The sequence below is a fragment of the Pezoporus occidentalis genome, unplaced genomic scaffold, assembly GCF_034315485.1.
Source record: "Pezoporus occidentalis ecotype Australia unplaced genomic scaffold, CSIRO_AGI_Poc_V1 ctg21, whole genome shotgun sequence".
NCBI lineage: Eukaryota > Metazoa > Chordata > Aves > Psittaciformes > Psittacidae > Pezoporus > Pezoporus occidentalis.
This window is the reverse complement of record NW_026913964.1, coordinates 2,065,952-2,087,057: the sequence shown is the minus strand read 5'-3', so window position 1 is coordinate 2,087,057 and position 21,106 is coordinate 2,065,952. Positions and strand designations below refer to the sequence as shown.

The window sequence follows — 21,106 nt, the reverse complement described above, 5'->3', positions numbered from 1 at the left end:
AAAAAGGTGTTTTGTGGCAAGTAGGCTGTCTGCCTTTGCTTACATCCAAGAAGCAAAACTGGAATATGCCTTAAGGAGTTTTCAAGATCAAAACTGCTTGCAAGACTCTTGCCTTTAAATCTGATCTTTAAATTTACTGTGGCTTCTAATAATGATGTAGTGGTACAACTTTCATTCTGTATGTTGCTGGTGAAAGTTAATTAGATGCTTTAATTCCACTTGAATAGTCTGCCTGACCAATGATATAATTAATTGGTTGTTTGTGCCATTTGGAGGTGTATGCATTGGTGTACAGCATACTGATAAGGTATCTCATAGATGGCTTTCTTGCATGCTTAGTATAAAGTGCTTTGAACTGGAAATTGAGCAATTACCTTTGGAAGCAATTAATAAAAGCAGTGGAAGCTGTAGTTAGTAGATTGTACTGAATGAACAAAGATTGGGTTATTCATCTGGCTTTTGAAGACTTAGTATCATCTGAGTGTGCTTGTGGATTGGAGAATCTCTGTTCTGGTAATTTTCTCAGATTGTGTTTTAAGTTAGAGAACTCCTAAATAGCTTCAATATGGTTTAAAAAAAAAAAAAAAAGCCTAAAATGCAGCAAGACTTGTCTTTTCTCTTTAGATTGTGTTCTTTGAAGTGGTGCTCTCCCAGTTTGTTAAGGCTTTATCCCAGGAACTGAAGGATTTAATTTCACTAGGCTTAGGATCTTGAGTAACTTTTCAATGAAGTATATCACAGGCTTGGAAAAAACTTTAAGGATACCTTGTCCTATACTAATACAGTGGATGTATAGCTGCTAAAATACTTGCCTGATCCTTCTTTTTTTCAGTTCAGTGGTTTGTTTACTTCAGTAGGAAGATAATAAAGCTGCTGAACAGACTTTGTGTAAGTCTCTCTGTTGCCTATCATGCCTCCTGCAGCTTCGTATTTCCTAGTTCCAAAGTATCTGAAGTTATCTTGCCATGTAGTACTTCTGTGCAGACACGGCTAGATGTCCAAGGGGTTAAGTAGATGCTAACAGCTGCTTTGGTCTGTACAATCTGGATTTGTCCAGGGTAAAGATAGAAACTCATGAGGTTTCTGCTCAGGTTTAGCAATGGAATCATTATTTAGCAGGTGAGGGAATCCTTTAAGGCTCTCAACCACTGTTTCATCAGATCTGTACTCCAGTGATTAAGCACTGAATTGGGCTCTTCATCTTCTGGTTTTATCATGGATACTACCTGTTCCTGAATTTATCCAGTCCCATTTGATACTGAACTTGGTGGACGCTCCTGTGCTGAATAGGGAGGAGTAATACTGCGATTGCAAAACAGTTGCTGAAGCTGGCATGCAACTTCTGTAGTCTCTTTGAGGAGCTGGCGTGGGTGCATTTGCCAAATCCTGTATCTGTTTGTCTTTCACAAAGGTACATGCCTCAGATCTGATGTTTTTAACTTTGGGCTTGTCAGCATCTGAGTGGGTTTCTCTGCGAAAGGGAGTGATGTTAACAGCAATCTTACTTGATCTTCTCCTCCTATCATAAGTATACTAAGCTGGATTGTCAGCAGCGTGTATATTCTGCCACAGATTTTCAGAGTGGGAGCAGTCCAAAGGAATTGCCCTGAAATTTTCAGGAAGAATCTTTGCAGGCTCTAAGTCATCTTGAGAATTAAATGCCACATCAGATTGGCTACTTTTTCTGGCTCCTCTCTTGTCTGCCCCTTGTAAAATGAGAATCTGAAGGGGGTCTCTGCCTTTTTGCATATGCTGCCCCATTGCTTGTTTTGGGGAGGGGGGGCAGAAGGGGGGGGCTTATACTTTTCCCATTCCTAGTTAGGTAGATGAGTGATTATTTTTTCTTTTACAAAGGAGCTGCCATGTGTTTCTAGATTTGCAGTTTAGAGGAAGTGGCAGCACTGGAATAGAAAGCAAACTCATTCTTCATTGCTCTCCCAATGCTTTATATCCAGCAGGCCAGTCAGGTGATGGGAAGGGACAGTGCCTGGACCTCCTGTGTTGTGCTAACCTCTGAGGGCACAGGGTACTCCTTTGAGATCCTAAATGGTACTTAGCTCTGCTGTAGTTGGGTTGGTGCCATGTTTACACTTAGCTTGCCCCAAAGGTGGGGAAAGGGAAGGGAGGAATGTCAAGTATCTTCAGCTTGTCACAGGATGTGATTAGGTAACTTAAGAGGATTTTCAAGCATTTCAAACAATGAGTAAACATTTCAAATGTGATGGAAAGCTCCAGAGTCTTATATGGACAATCTAAGTCTCTCTGTCAAACTTGGAGCATCAGGTTAGTGTTGAATTTCTCCTGTGTTTTGACCCCTCTCCTTTGAGGGGGAAGGTACTGTCTATTGTGGGAGAGGGAGCGGGCCTTTTTAGGCCAATAGAGGAATAACTTGCCCCTTCTCTACTGAGGGTCAGCTTCTTACGATTTTAAGTAAGCTACTAATGAGGTTAGTTATAACTTAATCTTATAAGGAAAACTGTAGCATGTTACTGTTACAGCTGCATGGGTTTGAGTCTCAAATTCCACTTAACTCTTAGACTTAAGAGATTAGTTTACATGTAACTTCTTTAAAAGCCCAGACAACCAACTCCAGGATAAGCATGTCATATATTCACTCAACTGGACTGAGTCTAGCTTTTGTACCACCTTTTGCTTATCTTTACCTAACCTTTCCTTGTTGGATGAAAAATCTCAGACAATGCATAGTGGCATTCTCTCTTGTCGCTAGTGAGGGACAACTCATGCAGTGGTATAAAAGAACAGTGATAAATTCTTGTTTAACTGTTCACTATTGAATGTTGCTCACTGTACTGATTAGGTGAAAGCAGTAGTGCTATTTCGTTCACTTCCATCCAATGTATTTGTTCATTACCTATGTTAGATAGCCAAGCTGTACCAGCAAGTGCTTCCTTATAGTTCAACACTACATACAAGTGAAGCCTGTGTTTCCTTCACAGCTATAATTGCTCAAAGGTAAGAGGAAAGAGCTCTGAGGTGTAAGGAGTTAACTACATACTGCATCTAACCACAGTGATGCATTACTGTACTCTTCTTGGATGTGCTTTTGGTGGGTAACTATGAACACGACTGGAGGCTCGGGGAGAATAGCTTTCGAGGCCTGGAGAATGGTGATAGCCTGTGCTCTCTTGTCTTTTCTACTGGTTTGTTTTGTGAACTTGAGTGAGTTACCATCTCTAAAGCTTTTCACCTCGGGTGGGTTAATGCCTGCCTTACAGGTATGTGGTGGAGCCTTTCTCCTAGTAAACATGCTGTAGTCCACAGATAAAAGAAGTCTTAGAAGTGCAAAATTTCTGAAGCTGCACAGCATGTTTGTAATATATTCTCCATTAAACAGCTGTTGGCAATGTCTACTGCAATTTCCAGTTAATGAGGGATGTTTTCAGGCCCTGCCAAGAGAACAGGTGATGTTTTAGACTGATATTTTTAATAGGTCTTCTTCATTTTGTAAGAGGTAGCCAAGTATGTATCCTGTTGAATTTGATGGGATCTTCGCCATTCTTATTCTTAAACAGGACTTCAGATTATTCTTGTTTATGTGTTGTACAGCACCTAAGAGAATCTGTGCCTTAAAGCTCAAACAAGAGCAAAGAATGTCTGGGGTGCTTTTGTGTCTGTATCCGTTTGGGAACTACAGAGAAGAAACTTGTCCAACATCATTTCTACAATCTGGTAAAACTTGGGATAATATACACTAGAAGGTTTTTTATGTCCTCACTTACATGGAGTACATTCTTGCTCTTACATTTGAAAAACTGTTCCTCCAAACAATGTTCCTTGTCACTCATGTGGCAAGTGCTTTTCTCATGCTTTTTAATAAATCTGAAAAAGGGGTTGGGGGAGTAGAGGGGTGCCAGAGCAATTTCATTTCAGATAAAAGGTGAACTTGGAGTTTAAGTAACCTGATGAAGATGCTCATGTAGGCAAGTGTAGTCCTTTGCCTGTAATTCAGAGAGCAAATAGGATTTTGGACTGGTCAAGATGGAAACGCATGGTTGGGTGAATGCCAGTGCTGGGGAGAGAATGAGGGGAGTAGTATCTAGTGAAGCCACTGGCCATTAGGAGATGGAGAAGGGCTTGAGAGTGAGGGCAATGAGGAGGGGAGTGTATCTAGTGCATAAGGCTCTGATTGCCTGAGGCAGTCCCACACTGATGCCTTGAGGCTGGTTTGCAGCCTCCGAAATAGCAATGCCTTGGGAAGGAAGCACAGGTGTGTCCCTCTCTTTGCTTCTGGGTACTGAAGCTGTTACTGGGAGCACTCTTCCCACTGCATTGGTATACAGCAACAGTCTTTCACTCAGAAGTGCTGATTATTCAAGGGACAGGCTAATATGATAGAACTTGCCTTTTCCCTCAGCATCATGTTGCTGCACCCCAGAGCAAAGAGTAATATTGCTGAGAGGCAAGAGATTACTCGGCTGTGTTGGGGAGTGGGTGCAGCCTGTAGGTTACCAGCTGAAGAGGCCTAACAAGTTATCTGAATGCCTGAGATGGCAGTAGTCTCTCACTATTTTCTGTAATCCTCAGTTATTTTGGGCTGCTTATTTATAGGCATTAAGTGTCTGAAACAGAATTCATGGTAATTGCTATACTGGTTTGCTGCAGAAGCACATGCTTGCCATATAACAGTTCTTACAGAGGGGGAGGGAGGTAAGAGCTAGATGAGTGATACTATCTGTGACCTGCCTTGGTGCTAGATTTGCTGTCCTTTCTGCTTCAAAAACATCTCAGAAAGTGAAAAGCTTATTCTTGGCATTGTTTCCTCTTTATTGTAAAATGCAAGGAGCTGAATCTTACAGAAGATTGTGGACAAGGGACTTGGACTGAAAGACTCAAGCAGATAGAGATCATTCCTGATAAACCATATTTGGGTTTGCTAGAGATGAGAGTAATTAATATAACCTTTGTTGTGGACATCGTTTTGAAAACCTTGTGCAAACTTAGGATAGAGCTTCGCAGTTAAATATTCTGTGTCTTTTGTACTGGGCTTTCCTTTGCCATTCTGCCAGCTCCCCTTAAAAGCTCTGTCAGTTCTTTCCTGACGCTCAGTTTTGTTTTTGCTGCAAGTTTTCTTTGCAGGTATCATATTCTTTTCTTAAATGCTGAGTTGAAGCTCCATGCTAATGCTTAGCCTCTGAGGCTAGAACACCAAGCTGGTGCCACATATTGTCACCATGTAAGACAGTCAAAAGCTACAGGATTTCTCTGGTGTTCCCAATTTATTACTACTATCACTTCGTTAAGGCTAAGTAACTTGCTTTTCTCAGGCAACACTGCTCTGCTTTTCTTAACAAGGAAAACTTAAACTTGGTAAGCTGAAGAGGTCAGTGGACTTGAGAATCCCAGTTCCCTGTACTTAGGACACACATACTCTTCCAGAAGTTGAACCCAGTGCAGACAGTGTGTAGGGAGGAAATCTAGAGGTCAGTGAATGGTTCTGCTAATGATGACCATAGAGTAAATCCTCCCACAAGCAAGCTGTTGGAAAAACCACAAACTAATTCCCTTGTTAAGTTTTGTTGTTGCCATGACTTATGGAAATTGTTTTCCATGCAACTACCTATGGTTTTCTGACTGCTGGTTTAATTCTATAATATCTGACTCGACAGAAAATGAAAGTAAGGTCTGTATTTGGATAAACATACATTTGCATACATGGGCATTGCTAAAGGGTAGTACAAATACCTGGCTCAGTAGTCAGAACATCTGTGAAGAAAGTTATTATGGGAGCTTATGATCAGTTGCTTATTAGGGGCCTCGAAACAGACCTTTAGTGATACCTCTGCAGTTCAAGTGTGGTATATATTTCTTTCAGGGCAGATTGTGGCTCTTGCATCCTGTCTTCCAGTTAGTGAAACTAGACTATGAACGAGAAAAGCAGTGTGTTCAGGTCTGTAGTACTGCTGCTCTTGGTGGGCTGGTCCTGATCAAAGGGATGGAGGAATCTCTAACTCATGCTTCTTATGAGGAGAAGGAAGACTGATGTAAGTCTAAAAGTGGCAAACTTTATAAAAAAAATACAGTTATGCTGGGGGGAATGATTTGAAGTAGAAAATGGAGTGAGATGCCCAGGACAAGGTAACAAACAGAAGTCAAGAAGTTAGCTAGAGTGAACCTGTTAGGCAGGTCCCTAGCTATTCATTGCTGGGCTTGGGATAGCTGTTGCTATGGATTTTGTCTCCCCTTTTTGGGGGAGTCCTGACTAACAAGTACTGAGATGAAGATAAACAGTTCCAGTATCATCTTAGTTGTGAATCTGCCGTGTGGCACCGCTGGCAGGAGTAGAGCTACTCCAAACTGGTAACTATTGTCTTCTGCCTCAACTATTTAGTTCTGTGTGGAAAGAATTTTAGCTGAAAGTAATGTTTGTACTGGGCTGCTTCTGTTGTTAAAAATGACTTCTGCTTAGGTAGAAAAATGATAAGGAAAACTAGCATTAGCTAGTAAGAGTGACTTGGTGGTTTGTTGTTTTGTTTTGGGTTTGTTGTTTTTTTTCTATGTAGTTAATATATACCCAATGAATTTGACCAATGAATCTGGGTCGTTACCTATTAAACAATATAATCTAGCCTGCGAAATGTTGCAAAGGCTAGCTGCTGATTTATGCATCCTCCTAAAAATGTAATATCCTGGGTTTGAGATAAAAAAAAAATAATTCTTTTGGATACTTTCCCTTTCAGGATGCAGCTCTGGAGACGGCACACTATTTCTGCCTGTTTGAGTTGACAGAAGTACTGGGCACTATCTGCTTTCTGCATAGAAATGTCAAAATCAGAGCTGCCATCATTTCATAGAATCTTCAGGCCCTTGAATTTCCTTGGGAAGGCAATAGTAAGACAACCATCTTAAAGCAAGTAAAAATTTCATCTCTAAATTCACACTGTACTGAGTTTCTGTGAGGATGCTGTTTCCATTCCTTGGCTTCCTCTCTTCCCATTCCAGGCTGAGCCTCTTTTATAAATACTTAGCCAGCTTCAGAGCTTGCTAGTTCAGAAAACTGACCAATAAAATGTTTGAGCAAGTGTCATTAGAACATGGCAAGCTATGATTCTGGGAGACTAGGCTCTCTGACTTTGTTTCCTGCTCTTTAGCAATTCATTCAGTAGTGGGTTTTTAAGGATCCATAGTTGCATTTTGGCACTTCTGAAGAAACTTCTTTCCATACTCGAGGATATATGCATGTCCTGCTTCAAGGCTTTCTTATTTAAGTTACCACATAGTAGTAGCCTGTTCATTGCAAACCTGAGGTTCGCCTGATTTAGAGGACTTTAAGTGACTCCATTTTAAGAACAGTGCTCAGCTGAATATCTCTGCTCCAAGGTAGTCCTCATACTCTGTAACAGAATCCACTTCTTTGTATGAACATGGAGAATGATGACATAGGCAGGGATGTAAATCTGTGTATTGGAGCCAAATACTGCTGTCAACCTCTTTGTGTGCAAACTTAAGATCTTCCCTCCCTTAAACCCTGTTCACAGGTGTTCAGATTCTGGCTCTGGTTTTACCTACTGAAGCATTCCCTCCCTTTACCTAGGGATGACTAAATTACCCTGCAAACTTTTCTAAGAAGTTTGTGTTCAGTTCTGCTTACAAATGAGAAAATTCCTGTGGTGGAGAGAGAGGGAAGAAGGAAGCTCCTTGGCAGATACTTCATAGCCAGACTTGGGAACTGCAGTGTGTCCTTCTCCTGAGTGAGTCCTAACATACCTGTGCTCTTAGTAGGCTGTGTGTACTCAGGGGGAAGGTAGCTGAATCCAGAGATGGATTCTCTGCAAGACCACTTGATACTATTTTCAGATGGTTTGTATTTTCTTATGGAAAATTTAAATTTGCATTATTTTCTTGCCCTTTCCTATTGTGCTTTTGTTTTATACCACTGTGCACTGTCTTGATACCCGAGTATAACATAGTGTGATGCTTCTAAAATATCTTTGCAAGAAACTGAGCTACTGTGTCACTCCCCAATGGCCAGCAACTGTATGATACCCAGGGGCTTGTTAGCAATAGGAAGCTAGACTATGCTGATCTTGCTCTGTCACTGGAAACTAATAGGAGTAAAATCTGCTTTCAAGATTTAAAACTCCTCTGGCTTGATGGATCAAAACCAGGGCAACATTGAATTGACTATTTCCCTCTGTTTGGAGTCAAAAGCCCTGTGTAAACAAAGGAATGTGCTGGTGTGTGAGCAGACCAGTAACAGAGGCTTAGGAATTGAAGTAGTAGCCAGTGATAGAGCTGGATTAGAGCTGAGTATATACTCAGGGGGATAGAGCTAAGTATAATTAAGGTTTTTGAGGGTCTGGTTGATAACTACTTCTTTCTACTTGAATTATGAATGAGAAATTGGTTAATGAAGTCATATGGGTCTTGTTACTGGTGTTGGGAAGAGAGAAAAGACCTAGGAGGCTGGACTGATTGAGAATGGGAGAGGAGGAGCTAGAGCGGTGATGAGGGATGAGAATGAACCAGCAGCCTGGCATGTGAATAAACCTGGGAAGAAGATGCCTTGTGCGTGAGCTGGTAACAATATTTGTTTAAGATGTTAATATAATTGCTAAAGGAAATAAGTCTTTTAAAGTCTGTTATAGGAGTGGTCTTCCTGTGTGCAAGAGCTGGCAGACTTCAGCTGGAAGGAGCAGAGATGACTGTTCTTGGCTTTAATGTTTTCTCAAAGGTTTCAGTATTTTCCAATTAGGTACTGGAAGAGAGCTGATTAAATGTGCAGGACCCCTCTGAATCTTAAGAGGACTGGAATTGAAAAGGACCAAAGACAGTGAGAAACTGGGGTTGTCTGGTTACAAGGAGACTTGACTGGAGAAATGTGTGGAGCAAACGGTCATGGCAAAATTGGGATTGAAAAGGCTAAGCAAGCTGATCCAGACTGAATTAGGCTGGAATCTTCACTGGTGGCTACAGTGTTAATTTTCAAAGGTCCATGAAATCTTAACAGCTGTCCAGGCACATGGCCTTTTCTTATGACCCTACAAAACCAGTTTTAATGTGACTGTCAGCCCAATTTCTTAAATCAAAGCATGTTTCCTCTTGGGTCACAGTTTACCTAAACTGACTAGTATCTGCCTGAAGTCCTATCAAACAACATAAAATCAGGTTGGTTTTTTTTTTTTTCTAACTCTTCCCTCTCTATTTGTAAGGCTGAATTTCCCTGAATTTCTTAAACTTGATTCCCCCTCCAGTTATCTCAGGCCTGGCAGGCGGGGAGGGGGGGTTGCCCTTTATGTTAGGGATAGGCTGGAGAGTATGAAACTCTGTCTGGGGACAGGTGAGCAGTCAACAGAGAGTTTGTGGGTCAGGGTTAAAGGGAATATAGCTATGGGAGACATTACTGTGGGGATCTGTTACAGACCGCCTGATCAAGGAGAACCTGCGGATGGAGCACTCCATAGACAGATAGGAAAAGCCTCACGCTCAGAGGCCCTTGTTCTCATGGGTGACTTCAACCACCCTGACATCTGTTGGAAGGACGGTATGGCCTGGCACAAGCAATCCAGGAGGTTCCTCGATTGTGTGGAAGACAACTTCCTTCTGCAAGTAATAGAGGAGCCGACAAGGAGAGGTGCCATGCTTGACCTTGTGCTCACCAACAGGGAAGGGCTCGTTGGAAACAGGACCCTCCAGGGCAGCCTTGGATGAAGCAATCACGAGATGGTCGAATTTGAGATCCTCAGGACAGTGAGAAGAGTGTGCAGCAACCTCACTGCCCTGGGCTTCAAAAGAGCAGACTTTGGCCTCTTCAGGAACCTGCTCAGTAAGGTTGTTTAGAGGGCAGGGAGGCCCAAGACTCTTGGTTGATATTCAAGGATCACCTGCTACAAGCTCAGGAGTGTTGTATCCCAACTAGAAGGAAGTGCAGCAGGAGGGCCAGAGGACCTCCTTGGATGGATAAGGAGTTCCTGAGGAAAATTCAATTGAAAAAAGAGGCTTATAAAAGGTGGAAGTAAGGACAGGTGGCATGGGAAGAGTACAGGGATGTTGTCCGGGAAGCTAGGGACCAGGTTAGGAAAGCTAAGGCCCAGTTAGAATTAAACTTGGCTAGGGGTATTAAGGATAACAGGAAAGGATTCTACAGGTACATAGCAAATAAAAAACAGACTAGGGAGAACGCAGGCCCCCTCAGGAAGCTCTCGGGAGAACTGGCTACACAGGATTTGGAGAAGGCTGAGGTTCTGAATGACTTCTTTGCCTTGGTCTTCACTGGCAAAGGCTCTGACCACACCACCCAAGTCTTGGAAAGCAGGCGCAGGGACTGTGAGAATGAAGACCTTGCACCCACTGTAGGAGAGGATCTGGTTCGAGACCATCTTAAAAATCTGAACCTGCACAAGTCCATGGGACCTGATGAAATCCATCCGCGGGTCCTGAAGGAGCTGGCGAATGAAGTTGCGAAGCCACTGTCCATCATATTTGAAAAATCATGGCAGTCAGGTGAAGTTCCCAATAACTGGAAAAAGGGAAATATAACCCCCATTTTCAAGAAGGGGAAAATGGATGACCCGGGGAATTACAGACCAGTCAGTTTCACCTCTGTGCCTGGCAAAATCTTGGAGCAGATTCTCCTGGAAGGCATGCTAAGGCACATGAAAAACAACAAGGTGCTTGGTGACAGCCAGCATGGCTTCACTAAGGGGAAATCCTGCCTGACCAATTTGGTGGCCTTCTATGATGGGGCTACAGAACTGATGGACAGGGGTAGAGCAGTTGATATAATCTGCCTGGACTTGTGCAAAGCATTCGACACTGTCCCGAATGACATCCTTGTCTCTAAATTGGAGAGACATCAGTTTGATGGATGGACCACTCGGTGGATAAAGACCTGGCTGGATGGCCACACACAAAGAGTTGTGGTCAATGGCTCAATGTCTGGCTGGAGACCAGTAACGAGTGGTGTCCCTCAGGGATCAGTGTTGGGACCGGTCTTGTTCAACATCTTTGTCGGTGACATGGACAGTGGGATTGAGTGCGCCCTCAGCAAGTTTGCCGATGACACCAAACTGTGTGGTTCGGTTGATAGGCTGGAGGGAAGGAATGCCATCCAGAGGGACCTCGACACACTTGTGAGGTGGGCTTGATGCCAACCTCATGAAGTTTAACCACGCCAAGTGCAAGGTCCTACACCTGGGTCGGAGCAATCCCAGGCACAGCTACAGGTTGGGCAGAGAAGAGATTCAGAGCAGCCCTGCGCAGAAAGACTTGGGGGTGTTGGTTGATGAGAAAATGAACATGAGCCGGCTTCAGTGTGCGCTTGCAGCCCAGAAAGCCAACCGTATCCTGGGCTGCATCAAAAGGAGCGTGACCAGCAGGTCGAAGGAGGTGATCCTGCCCCTCTACTCTGCTCTTGTGAGACCTCACCTGGAGTATTGTGTGCAGTTCTGGTGTCCTCAACATAAAAAGGACATGGAACTGTTGGAACAAGTCCAGAGGAGGGCCAAGAGGATGATCAGGGGACTGGAGCACCTCCCGTATGAAGACAGGCTGAGAAAGTTGGAGCTGTTCAGCCTGGAGAAGAGAAGGCTGTGTGGAGACCTCATAGAAGCCTTCCAGTATCTGAAGGAGGAGCTATAGGGATGCTGGGAGGGACTCTTCATTAGAGACTGTAGTGACAGGACAAGGGGGGACGGGTTCAAACTTAAACAGGGGAAGTTTAGATTGGCTATAAGGAGGAAATTCTTTCCTGTTAGGGTGGTGAGGCACTGGAATGGGTTGCCCAGGGAGGTTGTGAATGCTCGATCCCTGGCAGTGTTCAAGACCAGGTTGGACGAGGCCTTGGGTGAGATGGTTTAGTGTGAGGTGTCCCTGCCCATGGCAGGGGGGATGGAACTAGATGATCTTAAGGTCCTTTCCAACCCTAACTATTCTGTGATTCTATATCCAGTTTTTCTTCATATGGATCAAAAAGCTTGTAAGAAGTGGGATGATACGTAATTCAGTGCATCAAGTTGTTTTTTTTTTTTTTGTGAACCTAGGAGTTCTCAGTGTTTGCTTAGCCAGCTAATGCCTGGGATAACTTCCCAGCTTGAAGAGGGAGCTGAGCAAGATGGACTGGAGAAGTGAAGCAAGTGAAGCATCTTTTGCTTCAGAACAGGTGTCTTAGCCGGAAGCCCACTGAGGGCTGTTTGCCCTGGGTGCTGCTATCACTTATTAATTTTAGATGGCACTGAGCTGCTCTTTTGGGGATAGATGCCAGCCACCACAGTCTAGGCCTTCATTCTTGCTATTTACCTATTTTTAAACAAACCTCAGCTGGGGTCAGCAGCACTTTATGGCTATAGAGATTAGAACCATCCTGAGGCTTACATTTGAGCAGTGTGAGGGAGTGTGATTTGCTACTGTCTTCTTGTATGGCTGAGGAGAAATGAATATTGTAACTCCTGAATGGGCAGCTGCAGGTGGTTGAGAAGTGGTTACTGATACTTTATCTCCCTTGTTCCCTGCCAGTGCATTAGCTTGCCTTCTATGCCCTTAAGCAGTATAATATCACATAAGCAGCAGTTGTGCTATTCAATGATAAAGCAAGTCCTGCTTCTTCTGATCCTTCCCGCTGGTGCTACTTCTTCCTGGGCTCATCTTATAGGCTGATGGAAAGGTGGGCAATATCCTCCAATGAGAAGAGGAACCTTAATCACTAGGGTCAGAGAAGCAAATTCCTCCAGATGAGACCAAGCTCAGTAGCCTCTTAGGCTATAGAAGGTATGAAGAAAGAAAACCGCTTAACCCTGCGCAGAAGCTCAGTGTACTTACTCTTCCAGATGTGCAGTGCTATGAGTACTACTTACTCTTCTTAGTCTGAAGCAGTCACAAAAACCTGCATGTGGAAGCTGGTATCACAGCCTGCTTTGAATTTGTCATCTAAAAACGTCCATTTGGTCTTTGTCCCCTGTGAGAAGTCTGACCAGTGAGCCCAAGTATGTGTTTGTACTGATGCCAGGTCTGAGACCAGACGGAAAGAGATCCAGAAAATCTGAGGAATCCAGATAAAGCCACTGCTGTTTTGCCACAGCTTTCTCAATAACATGCCCTGAAAAGGAAGATGAGAGACTGAAATAATCATGCCAATTATCTGTGTCAAAGATTTATTGTGCAAAGGTCTCATATTTGCTTATATTAACTGATACCCTGCTCCCTTCAGGGAGGCAGGCAGCAAAAATAGACCAATAAGTATGTTAGATTTTAATTTATTTATAATTTTTTTAGCTTCCACTGGAGAGACACATACGAATTGCAGCACAAAGCTCCTGAGCGTTTCCAGAACCTCCGTGAGTGCAACTGAAAGAAAGTTAACCTGAGGAGTGCTGTGTGAATTCAGACTGAAAGTGGCTACTTGTATGGAAACCTGTCAGTCCTGGACCAAATGGCTCATGCATAAAGATACCTCACTGGCTTGGATGGCTTTTGCCTGCAAAAGTCTTGCTGACAGTGGCAGTTAACTTCACTTGTGTTTAAGGTGAAGTACTGTAGATTTACATGATCTTAAAGTCCTTTCCAACCCTAACAATTCTATGATTCTATGTTTTTAACTGGAAATGCTCAAACACTTATTTCCACAGAAAATAAAGAATGTCTGCCTTTGGCAACATGGAATCAGCATGAGTATTCTGCAGGTCGTCATCAAAGTGTGAAAAGTAGGTCAGTGTAGCTGAAATCACCCTTTCTGCAAGTTGAAAGTAAACACACTAAAATAAACAGTTCTATAATACAGCATGTTGTGAAAAAGCTGTCAACCTGAGAGAATGACCAGCCTGCATGAAGATCAGTCTCTAACATCTTTCTGCTTAGATGTGGGGATTAAATGTATGTATAACGTGGTGGGGGAAAGGAAGTGCTGTGATGGGAAAGGAATTTTGTATCTTGCTGGGGAAACTCATACCAACAAGCTGGGGCAGTATCAAGATACCTGTAAATGTTTCTTCTTTTGAAGACACCCCTGTCCTTGCTTCCCCTTCTGTATGTTAAAAACTGCAGACCTCGTAGCAGCAACCCAGACAGCTTAGTGATGTTGTCCCTCCCTACAAGACAGACATTGAGGTGCTGAGTGCATCCAAAGAATGGCAATGAAGCTGATGAAGGGTCTGGGACACAAGTCTTACAAGAAGCAGCTGAAGGAACTGGAATTGTTTAGCCTGGAGAAAAGGAGGCTCAGAGGAGACCTTGGTGCTCTCTACAGCTACCTGAAAGGAGGCTGTAGCGAGGGGGTGCTGGTCTCTTCTCCAAGATAACAAGTAATAGGACAAGGGGAAATGGCCTCAGGTTGTACCAGTGGAGGTTTAGACTGGATATGAGAAAAAAGTTCTTCAAGAAAATGTTGTCAAATGTTGGAACAGGCTGTCCAGGGAAGTGGTTGTGTCACTGTCCCTAGAGGTGTTTAAAAGATGTGTAGATGTGGTGTGTAGGGACATGGTTTAGTGGTGTGCTTAGCAGTACTCAGGTAATGATTGGACTCGATGATTTTAAGGGTCTTTTCCAAACTAAATTTTTCTACAATTCCTTGTAGACCTCAATGGGAGGGGTTCTGCTGGGAACAGCACACAAACCATGTCTGACACTTCTGTATGGAAAATATTCCTGACCTATGTAAACAGATTTTCATGCTAGTGTAACAGTAATATTGCTGGATAGTTCAGCTGTAGTGATAGAATGCAACATCTTACTCCCAAGCTAGTGGAAGGCACGTGAACTCTACTTGAATAGGCTAGAAAACCTTGCACATGCTAACAACTTCCTAGTTTGAAGTAGTGTTGCGTAGTTTGACTCTGCAGTAAATGGCAGCGCTGTGGTGATGCTTGACCTGTTGTGTTTTTTTTTCTTTCAATTTCAGCAACCATCAGCTGGGGTTACTACTGCAACTTTGCAGAAAGATGCAAGTAACTACAGTAAAGGAATCCTGTCTGCAGAAACTGGAAAATGGATTTACTCTTCAGTGTGTACTGTAACACTTTTCTGAATGTTATGTCACTGACAGCAGATGATGGCATTAAAGCTAACCATGGTACAGCTACCAAAGAGCCTTCATTCTTACCTCACACCAGCACTTCTGGTTTCTTAGAGCTATATCTCTGTAGCTCTTCCAACTCCTAAAGCAACCACTACATGCATCTTGTCTCTTATGGAAAGGTTTTATCATATTTAGATAATCCTATTAAGTGACTTTTTCAAAGTGTTAGTTTCATACCAGCAGAACTGAAATTCATATCGTGAATCTTCTGTGCACAGCAGGTTGTTCCATTTGTGATCCAGAAAGACTTTAGTAGTGGGAAAAGCTTCTCTGCTCCTGCCTGACAGTCTGAGGAAGCATTGTCCAACACTTAATTCATACAAAGGGCTAAAATCTGTGGGTCGCTACCCCTACAAAGCTGAGGGAAGCATTTGGTTTAATTACAAGTAGAAAGATGAGAATTATTGTAAACACTGTAAAATACAGTGCAACTAGAACTGCAGAACAAAGTAATGAAATAATGACTCTTTCCCGTAGGGAGTTAGGGGGAAAAGTTTATTTTTTGATGACTTTTGACAGGAGTTTCAGTTCTGTTTTGTACATCCTTTCCCAGTTCTTTCCCTCTTGCTCCAAATTCCTGTCTGGTGCAGGTTCTGAATTGAAACCTTGCCTTAGAATTAATGTGTCTCCTTGGGTCACTGCAGAATCCACCAAGGTAGGTTTGGCACTTGGAGCAGTGGGTGTTAAGAAGCCAAGCCTGGGATCCTTATGATAACAAAATCACTCTACTAGAGGGCTATTCTGAAGAGTTTCCGCTGGCCCGCTGAACTGAGAGTTTAGATAGTGTCTTTAAATATTATCATTTGACTTGTATAAAGTTGAGTCCCTGAAACTACCTGTCTGCAGGTCAGACAAATGTGACCTTGATGTCAAATACCTACATTGATAGGTGGTCATCGCTACTGCAGTGTACCTGTTAACTGAACAGTTAGTACTTCTGCTAATGAGAATGTGTTCCTGTTGCCTCTTAATCCATAGGCAAGAAGTCCAGGGACAGCACAACCTCAAAAATATAAGAAAAAAAACTTTCTCCTTAAGAATGCTGGAGTAATGTGCTAGCCATAAATGAAGAAAGCTGCTGCTTTCAAGATATTGGCAACATGAGCTACTCTGTATTTAAAAGGGGAGCATGATATTATTTTGATATTATAGAATCATAGAATAGTTAGGGTTGGAAAGGACCTTAAGATCACCTAGCTCCAACCCCCCTGCCATGGGCAGGGACACCTCTCACTAAACCATGTCACCCAAGGCTCTGTCCAACCTGGCCTTGAACACTGCCAGGGATGGAGCATTCACAGCTTCCCTGGGCAACTCATTCCAGTGCCTCACCACCCTAACAGGAAAGAACTTCTTCCTTGTATCCAGTCTAAACTTCCCCTGTTTAAATTTGAACCCATTACCCCTTGACCTATCACTACAGTCTCTAATGAAGAGTCCCTCCCAGCATCCCTATAGCTCCTCCTTCAGATACTGGAAGGCTTCTGAGGTCTCCACACAGCCTTCTCTTCTCCAGGCTGAACAGCTCCAACTTCCTCAGCCTGTCTTCATATGGGAGGTGCTCCAGTCCCCTGATCATCCTCGTGGCCCTTCTCTGGACTTGTTCCAACAGTTCCATGTCCTTTTTATGTTGAGGACACCAGAACTGCACACAATACTCCAAGTGAGGTCTCATGAGAGCAGAGTAGAGGGGCAGGATCACCTCCTTTGACCTGCTGGTCACGCTCCTTTTGATGCAGCTCAGGATGCGGTTGGCTTTCCAGGCTGCAAGTGCACACTGCTGGCTCATGTTCATTTTGTATGTATTCATATTGTGTATGAACAAGGTGAAATTCTTGTCTTTTTTTTTTTTTATCCCCTCCCAGTTTCACTGTCTTTGACCCTTTAGAAGGGTAATAGATTACAATCATAGAATGGTTTGGGTTGGAAGGGATCTAAAATATCATCCAGTTCCAACCTCCCTGCCATGAGCAGGGACACCTTCCACTAGAGCAGGTTGTTCAAAGCCCTGTCCAACCTGGCCTTGAACACTCACAGTGTCTCACCACCCTCACAGTAAAGAGCTTCTTCCTAATGTCTAATCTAAATCTACCCTCTTTCAACTTAAAGCTTTTCCCCCTTGGCCTGTTACTCCATGTCCTTGTAAAAAGTCCCTCTCCAGAATTCCTGTAGGCCACTTTTAGGTACTGGAAGGCTGCTGTAAGGTCTCCCTGGAGCCTTCTCTTCTCCAGGCTGAACAACCCAAACCCTCTCAGCCTTTCCTCATAGGAAAGGTGCTCCAGCTCTCTGATCATCTTTGTGCCCCTCACCTGGGCTTGGTTGAGCAGGCAACCTCCTTTAGTGCTCTGTGTATAACCCAGCTCTAAACGTGGCTTTGGAATGGCAAGGTAGACCTATTGGAGGCGTGTCAAGATAGTTATGTCCCCAGACAGAAGTAGTAATATAGTGCACCAGAAACTTCGACACTGAAGTACATGTAAAGTCAAATGAAATGGGAAGTTGCCCCTGATGCAGCCATCTTCCCCTGAGAGTTATCTTTGGTTAATCATTGTCTTTGGATCATGTAGGGGTAAGACTATAGTTAAATGAACTCTTTAATGTTCTCAGTGCCTCCTTTTTTAATATCCCTCCTGTGCAATGGAATTTCAGTCTTGGCATTCAGTTAGGATACCTCTACTGATGGGCAGCCAGCCCTTGCTGGGTTTTGAACTAATGAGCTCAGCTATTTCTAATATCTGCTTCTTGATTCTGCTGTTGGCAGCAGTAACAACCACCATAATGAAGGCTGGATGCCAGCTTCAATTTGAATGCCTCTTTTCAGTGTTTTAGAAGAATTGATTGAAGAAGGACTGAAACTTGTAGAGGTGTACAATTTTAATGGGTGGCATTTTCCATCCTGAAGATCTACAAGAACAAAACATTTGTGATTTAAGGAGTGTCTTTGTACAGCTGTATTTCCATTTGAGCTCAACTCTAAAGATATGGCTGCTAAACTGTGTTTGTAAACCATGTTTAAACATCATGTCTCCTCATGTGATGACCTCCTAGCAGAGAGGTTCCAGAGATGCTAGTCCTCTTCATACACCTGCCTTGTTTACAATAATATTGTCTGATATATATGACTGTGACTGAAATGAGACAGTGGCTGTAGTGTAAGCTAGACAGTGGAGAAAGAGCATGTAGCTTGATGTAAACTCAGTTGTATCTGTTTTGCTATGTGTGCTCACATACTGTGCCTTGTGTACACTCTAAAGGGAATTGATGGTACTCACCTAGGAGATAGTGTTTAGGGGTTTCAAAGTCATCTTTGGTGAGACTTGATATCCATTTTTTTTTGCGGTGGGCAGTCTTTGGCATGTACAAAATGCACTTATTGGGGAGAATGAGTAATGGGAGGAGAAAATGTGGGTTTTATCTTGCCAGTTTGGGATGTTTAGAAAGTTTATCATCTGACTTGAGCACTCCACTTTCGAGTATGTGCCCTACTCTTCAGCAATAATAGTGTGGAAGGAAAGGGCAAAGTACTTTGAGTTCATGACAGAAAAGACAGCATGAGAGGGTGCTTAAGAGAGGGTGGTCTGGCTGAGATGAGGTCAGGGGATGAAGCCAAATTTTAAGGGCTTTGAATTTAAACAGTAGCCCTTTATAGCTGTCAGGCTACTGATTGAAACTCAACAGAGGATTTGTGCTTCATTAAATAGGTTATCTGTTTAAGAATAATCTTTGCTTTAGCAAAACTTGGTTGTAATCAGACATGCTTGCAATTAATGTGTTACCCCCACATCACATAGCAAAGACTCATGTGAGAAGCTTATTTCATATCAAGACTTTTCTACCCTTGAAACAAGGAGGAAATGTTGTGCTGTTCATTACAGCATAGAGAAAGATACTACTGTAATGTTGGCAAACTCTTAATAGTGGAAATTTTGAGACAAATTCAAGGGAAGGGTCTTACAGCTCAAGTGCTGTCACTCTTGAGCAGTGATAGGCTCATAAAGGTTCTAGTGGAGTTACTGGGAAGGAACTAAATATATGTGGAGAGGAAGATTACTGTTGATTACACATCTGAATCTAACTAGGTAGACTTCCATCTTCCAACACTTCAAAAGCTCAGAACTGATAGCCCCACAGCTTGCACATTCTGTCCACAGTACTCCAAGCTTTTGTAATTGGGGAAGAAGCTTTAATAGGCTGAGCGCACACCAAGTCCTACTAAAGGTAGTACAAGGGGGAAAATAGGCTCAAGAAAGTATTCTTTCATGGTTACTTTCTGTATGGGGCTAAACTTCCCATGTGAGTGCACAGAAGTCTACAAACACTGGAACTGACTTGTAGTGGTTTACACACTGGAGGGTAAGAAAGCATTTACTTTAATCTCCTCCATGATTCAAGAGAATCAGGGTCAAGAGGGTTTGTTCCAGATCATGAAGACCATGTGCAATGATTTAAAGCATTCAATATGATAGCATTTGTGTTAGGATAGGGATCACTCTTCCCAAAATTTTGCTTGAGATACTGTCCTGTATCCACCTGATGTTACTTCAACCGTTCTGCTTCCCTGAGAACTTGTTTTGAAGAAAACATATCCCATTACAGTGGAAGAACTGACTTCTCACCTTCTAGTGACAGCATGAAGTTGTAATCCTGCTACATTTGCTAGGGGAGAACAACAGCCTCAATTATCATAATGACAAACTAAAGCAGGGGATATGGTTACTCAAAGAAGACTTACTTGGCATAAGTTACGCAGAAGAATGTTTAAAGTTTTTCTGAGTTGCACTGAATAAGCAGAGGACTCTGTAAACCAGAAAGACTGGATCAGGTTAAACAAGGCAATTTACTAAAGACAAGTTCCAGCTTTTATACTAATGAAAAGTTTTGCTGTCACTTTCTGTGGGACAAGAAGTTCATTGCCTGACTATGCAAACATCTGGATTTTCTGTTTAGTTCACCATGTATAGTAGCAAAGCTAAAGAGAAGAAATAGTCCAAGTTAAACATGGCCTTTTTTTGTCAATGTGTTTGACAAATTAAATTTAATCTCAAGGTAGTTCTAGGCTTATATGTCATCTTGGCTGAAAGAATAATCTGAGTAGAAGAGTGAGCTTTGACAGAAGCTGAAGTAATGTTATTTCAAAGGAATTAAATCAGCCTCTACCTTAATATTGCCAAACTTACTAGAAGGGTTTAAAGTTGTGTGTCAGAAATGTGAGACTTGAGCTGAAATTTCTGGTCTGTGTTTTAGAGTTTTGGTTTCCTCCTCTTTTCAGTTGATTGGTATACTGATCTGTGGTACAACTTACGAGATGCTTAAATGAACTTGATGTTTAAATAATCAAAGTAACTTTTTATAAAAGTGATACAGGCACGTGGATAAAAATTCTGTATAAGAAGGGACTATTTTTATATCTGAAGCTAACTTCTTGTCCTTGATGTCCCTGGCATATTCCTTACCAAAAATCAACCATAGTTAAGCGCTGGCATAAATTTGCACCTCAAAAGCAAAATGAGATATAATTTTAAAAGTTCATTCCTTGACTGCAATGACATTTTAATATTAAACAAAAAACAACAGAAAAACCCAGTAGAGCTTCTTTGGGATGAGGGCAGACTCTAACCTTTTTCCCTGAACCATTTGTTGTAGGTGGCTCTTCAAATACATTGTTAAGCAACCTCTTTGGATCTAGTACCTCACCTTTTAAAAGCAGAGCACAGCTGCTGCATCATGTTGGGGGATCAGTTTATGAAAAAAACCAAGGTATAATTTCCTGGCTGGAAGTAATCTAGCAGATGAAGTCCAATACCTAAGTGCTGTCCTTCATTGCGGTAGCTTACACAAAGCAAAGACTGAGGCAGGGTGGGGGGGGGAAGGGAGAATCACTGTAGAAAAATGAGACTTCTAGCCTGTAAGGGCAGGAAACTGTCTTGAATTCAACTCGTACAAATACATCTAGAGTTTGCCTGCTTTGTGGCATGATCCCATATGTTTGCCTAGCCTTCACCATCCTCAAGCACAGGCTATATGCTTTGAACCCATTCTTGTTTGCACAGCTGGGGGCCTGGGGTTGAAACAGAAGTGGTG

General features: G+C 42.7%; 1 protein-coding gene and 1 long non-coding RNA gene across 8 annotated transcripts in view; both read left to right on the top strand.

Moving 5' to 3' along the window:
• SMOC1 (SPARC related modular calcium binding 1) overlaps positions 1 to 21,106 on the top strand; it is a 138,608-nt gene that overhangs the window by 20,479 nt on the left and 97,023 nt on the right. The window lies entirely within an intron of this gene.
• On the top strand, positions 8,230 to 13,609 carry LOC134163929 (uncharacterized). The gene is made up of 2 exons (XR_009964917.1): positions 8,230 to 9,126; positions 12,608 to 13,609. It is a non-coding gene; the product is annotated as an uncharacterized LOC134163929 (long non-coding RNA).